This window comes from Lacerta agilis, chromosome 10 (genome assembly GCF_009819535.1).
Source record: "Lacerta agilis isolate rLacAgi1 chromosome 10, rLacAgi1.pri, whole genome shotgun sequence".
Lineage (NCBI taxonomy): Eukaryota > Metazoa > Chordata > Lepidosauria > Squamata > Lacertidae > Lacerta > Lacerta agilis.
The window spans coordinates 1584455-1590157 of record NC_046321.1 but is presented as its reverse complement, the minus strand read 5'-3'; positions in this window follow the sequence as shown (position 1 = coordinate 1590157).

Genomic DNA, 5703 nt, shown 5'->3' with positions numbered 1-5703 from the left:
CAGAGCACACGGCGGAGCTTGATGGGTAATTCCACAGCCAATTGATTTTCATCCCTCTTCCTGCCAAGGTTAGTGGGTCACCAGGGATGTGCAACTGATTAAAAGCCAAAGACCTGCCAATTTCGGCTCGTCAGCGGGCGGATAACAGCACGTGCTTGATGGAGACGGTGGCAGTGCGGCGTCAGCCGCAAGCCGAGCCACCCAAACCCAGAGTCACACTTGCCAGATCCGATCCCCGGGCTATCGGCATACCCAGAAGCTTCTCTGGCAGAAGCCCCAGCAGGCAGGGCCCTGTAGAGCCGTCAAAGCATGGAGCATTAAGGAGATGCTGAGTCACTCTCAGGTACTTCTCAGCCACCTAATTGGTCCATTGGTCCATATACCCAGTAATATTGCCGTTCCTGACACCCAAGTCAGTCTGAGTAAGGCCTTTGCAGCTCGGCCAATGCCTCTGCTGTGCCCCTGACTCTGGCCCGAGGGTACCTGGACCTGCAACCAGGTACACCTGTGTTGTGAGGAAGAACCTTGGTAAGATGGTTGCCATCCTGGTCTGCTCCCAAAGTGAGGTCTGGGGGTTCTGATCCCACGCATAGCCTGGATCAGGTTGTCACTTCTGACACCAATGTTCCCCTTCTGTCACCTCCAAAGGCAGATGATCTGGGCTAGTGGCATGATCGATATATTAGGTCGATTGAAGACCTCCAATGAGGTGGGGAAGCTCAGGCCCCGAGGTCAAGTGTGGCCTGCCTCTCCCCAGGACACAGTACACCCTCGCCGGCCCTGCTCTGCACCCTCCCGGAATGACTTTGCCTGGCTGGAACATGCCCTTGGAACTCTGATGCCTCTCCGTTGCTGGGGTGAAGGACAGAGGGAGTGGGTGTGAGGGTGTAGGAAGTTGAAACCAGAGAATGGCAGGAAGGTGAAAAAGTTATGTCTGCTTTTGCCTCTGGCCCCACCCACCAAGGGCGTAGCAAGGGTGGGTGGGGGCAGGCCGCCCGGGTTCCATAATGGAGGGGGTGACAAATTATCAAGGAACAATTTTTTGGGGTGGGAAATCGAAAAATAATTTTTTGAATTTTTTTTTAAATGCCTGCTCCGAAGGTCTTATCTTACTCTACTAGGGATTATATAGCTATATATGAAATTTCATGCATATCGGTTAATATCTTGACCCTCCTCCACCAAAATAGCTGTTCACTTGGCTGTTTTCCTATGTTGTGAAGGCTAAAATTTCAGGCCAGTGGAGCACTTACTGTTCCCAAGCCCAACCCTGTGGAAAGCCATCTAATTAGAATTTAATTTGATTTTGAGATGTTTTTAGGAGGTAATTTAATTATTGTTTGATTTTATACCAATGTTATGTATCTGATGTTAGCCACCCTGAGCCCGACTTCGGCTGGGGAGGGCGGGATATAAATAAAAGTTTTTTTTATTATTACTTGTTATTATTCCTTTGTAAGAAAATATGAAATAACGTAAAAACATTTTTGCGGGGGGGGATCAATGGGGGGGGGGGTGACAAGAAATTTTCCGCACCGGGTACCACCTGACCTTCCCATGCCTCAGGGGGGGGGGTTGACAAAAAATATTTTGCCCCCTGGTACCAATTTACCTTGCCACGTCCCTGCCACCCACCACTGCCATGTGGCCCCTGGAAGGTTAGGCTCAAAAGGGCATCTCTACCACTGCAGCCACAGAAGAGGGGTTGATGGAGAACATGGGCGCATGCCGTGGTGGTGACTCCCTGGACTTCCCAACTCCTGCCTCTGGACCCAGAGCAGCTCTTTGTCAAGGCATGCCTTGCTGGGGCTTGTGGTTATGCAACCTCATCTGCCACCTCATCTTCCCGACAGCAAACAATGATGCGCCACTGATAGCCGAGAGACCTCCCTCCTCTGCTGACTGAGCAGCACTGTTCTGGCCCCCAGCCAGAGCCCTCAGCCATCTTCCCAGAGCTCTCTCTTTCCTCCCCAAAAGCCGCACCTGCCCGCTGGCAGATCACCAGGAGACAGCAGCCGCTTTTGCAAAACGTGTTGCTGCAGAATCTAGCCTCTACCTGGAAGAATCTAGCATGGGAGGTGGCAGACAAACCACTCTGTTGGCCCGTGGCTTCAGTGAGATGATGCTTCAACACTTGTTTATTAAATATACAGGTGAAACTCGAAAAATTTGAATATCATGGAAAGGTTCATTTCCTTCAGTAATTCAACTTAAAAGGTGAAACTAATATATGAAATAGACTCATGACATGCAAAGTGAGATATGTCAAGCCTTTGTTTGTTATAATTGTGATGATTATGGCGTGCAGCTGATGAGAACCCCAAATTAACAATTTGAACTTTGGGGTTTTCATCAGCTGTGCGCCATAATCATCACAATTATAACAAGCAAAGGCTTGACATATCTCGCTTTGCATGTCATGAGTCTATCTCATTCATTAAACTCCAGTAGCTAATGAAAACAATTGCTTACATAGAATAGAATCCTAGAATCCTAGAGTTGGAAGAGACCCCAAGGGCCATCCAGTCCAACCCCCTGCCAAGCAGGAAACACCATCAAAGCATTCCTGACAGATGGCTGTCAAGCCTCCGCTTCAAGACCTCCAAAGAAGGAGACTCCACCACACTCCTTGGCAGCAAATTCCACTGCCGAACAGCTCTCACTGTCAGGAAGTTCTTCCTAATGTTTAGGTGGAATCTTCTTTCTTGTAGTTTGAATCCATTGCCCCGTGTCCGCTTCTCTGGAGCAGCAGAAAACAACCTTTCTCCCTCCTCTATATGGCATCCTTTTATATATTTGAACATGGCTATCAGATCACCCCTTAACCTTCTCTTCTCCAGGCTAAACATACCTATTTCCCTAAGCCGTTCCTCATAAGGCATTGTTTCCAGGCCTTTGACCATTTTGGTTGCCCTCCTCTGGACATGTTCCAGCTTGTCAGTATCCTTCTTGAACTGTGGTGCCCAGAACTGGACACAGTATTCCAGGTGAGGTCTGACCAGAGCGGAATATAGTGGTACTATTACTTCCCTTGATCTAGACGCTATACTCCTATTGATGCAGCCCAGAGCTAAGGCTACAACCCTACTGCTCACAGAACACATTTGCCCAGGTGAGAATAGACCTTTCCTCAGAGTAAGCACGCTGGATCCGGCTGCACGTCTAGGAAAAAGCCACTATTTTCTTTGGCAATGTTTTTGACGCCAACATTCAAATTTACCGGTGGATTATATCACAAAGACTGGGCACAAATATTAACATATCCAATCTGTTGGGAGGGGCTGTTTATGAGTTGAAGTGTCTCTTCATGGATTTTATGATCCCCAGCCCTGCAAGAGCGCAGCGCACCTAAAAGTGCAAAGTGTGAATGTGACAAGTGAGTGTTTGCCTCGCCTAGGTGCAGCTGTCAGAGACCCCTGACTGGCCGAGGCCCCCTGTGGAGCCGCCTTCCAGAGGCAGTTGTACTATTACTTCCCTTGATCTAGACGCTATACTCCTATTGATGCAGCCCAGAATTGCATTGGCTTTTTTAGCTGCTGCATCACAGTGATGACTCATGTCAAGTTTGTGGTCTACCAAGACTCCTAGATCCTTTTCACATGTACTGTTCTCAAGCCAGGTGTCACCCATCCTGTATTTGTGCCTTTCATTTTTTTTGCCCAAGTGTAGTACTTTGCATTTCTCCCTGTTAAAATTCATCTTGTTTGCTTTGGCCCGGTTCTCTAATCTGTTAAGGTCATTTTGAAGTGTGATCCTGTCCTCTGGGGTATTAGCTTTGCATGTCATGAGTCTATCTCATATATTAAACTCCAGTACATAAATGGACTTTTCCATGATATTCTAATTTTTCAAGTTTCACCTGTATATATTCAATTGCAACAAGCGCAGCAAGGTCCTCAGACCCTTGTATAATGGACAGATGGTATTTATCCATCTTGGCAATCATTTGGTCTCTCAGCATCCACTTTTGCTGCCCTGTTGTTAATCTCCGTAGCATAAGGACAAAATTTAAAAGCTCGTGCACATCTGCATATATCAAAGTTTCTGCTAGCACAGAACATCTACCGATAACGACCTCTGCCTTGAAAGTTAGTAAGGAAGCTTCACAACCCAGACCAGGGGTAGGCAACCTAAGGCCCATGGGTCGGATCCCGCCCAATCGCCTTCTCAATCCGGCCCGCGGACGGTCCAGGAATCAGCGTGTTTTTACATGAGTAGAATGCGTGCTTTTATTTAAAATGCATCTCTGAGTTATTTGTTGGGTCTGCCTGGTGTTTTTACATGAGTAGAACGTGTGCTTTTATTTAAAATGCATCTCTGGGTTATTTGTGGGACATATGAATTTGTTCACTTCCCCCTTCAAAATATAGTCCGGAACACCACATGGTCTGAGGGATGGTGGACCGGCCCACGGCTGAAAAAGGTTGCTGACCTTCAGGCTCAAGCATGGAACCAACGTATAGGGTCCCTACCATCTCAGCCAGGTGGCTCTCCTGTCACACAACACAATCAAGAGCCAGGGGCGTCTTAGCCATAGAGGCTAGTGGCGTGGGGAACCACGGAGCAACGTTCTGGAGGGCGCCAGGGAAGAGGTCCGGGGGCCACGTTGGCGGCTTGGTAGGGGCGGCAGTCTGCCAGCCACCAGGGAGAAGGCAGGAGGAGGCGATCGGCAGCAGCGAGCTGGGTGCGCAGAGATCAGGCCTCCCTCCCTCTGTCCATCCCTCTTCGGCTGGTGTGTGCGCCCCGCCCGGGAGGTGGGCACGATCCCTGGCGGCTGCCCCTCCTCTGAGTGTTTCTCCAGCCTGCCCCTGCGCAGGGCTGGAGGAGGGCACAGGGCGGCTGGGAAGGAGCCCAAGGGGTCCCCATGGAAGGGATCCACGTGGAACACCCACCTTTCCCCGGAGGGAAAGGTGGGCGTGGGGGGCGCTGGAGGGATCCCTGCACCACAGCTCCAGATAGACTTAAGACAGCCCTGTCAACAGCACCAAGTTGCAGGACCAGAAGCGTCAGGTAGAAAGGGTGCTGCAATGCAAAAGTCCTGGGAATTCCTGCCCGCTGCCCCAGGGACAGGAACCATGGCAAGAGAGAGAACTGGGAACCAGGTAGCCAACGGCCAAAATGAAGAACACCTGTGTTGGAGATGGATCAGGAAATCAAAGAGGATTGTGTGGAGCGGGGTGGTAGGAAAAGCAGGAAGCATTGAAAGAGAGGCTCCATGGATCAATGGTACCAAGTAGTATGGGAAACAGCCCTACTGGAAAAACTAACCAGTAAGCTGAAACTGGCATGGGGACAAACAGAAGAAGACACCTTCACCCCGGTATGGTTCCCCTTCATCACACACACAGCCCAACAAGACAAGGAAAAAAAATCTACCATAAAATCATAGAATCCTAGAGTTGGAAGAGACCCCAAGGGCCATCCAGTCCAACCCCCTGCCAAGCAGGAAACACCATCAAAGCATTCCCGACAGATGGCTGTCAAGCCTCCGCTTAAAGACCTCCAAAGAAGGAGACTCCACCACACTCCTTGGCAGCAAATCCCACTGTCCAACAGCTCTTACTGTCAGGAAGTTCTTCCTAATGTTTAGGTGGAATCTTCTTTCTTGCAGTTTGAATCCATTGCCCCATGTCCGCTTCTCTGGAGCAGCAGAAAACAACCTTTCTCCCTCCTCTATATGACATCCTTTTATTTTTTTGAACA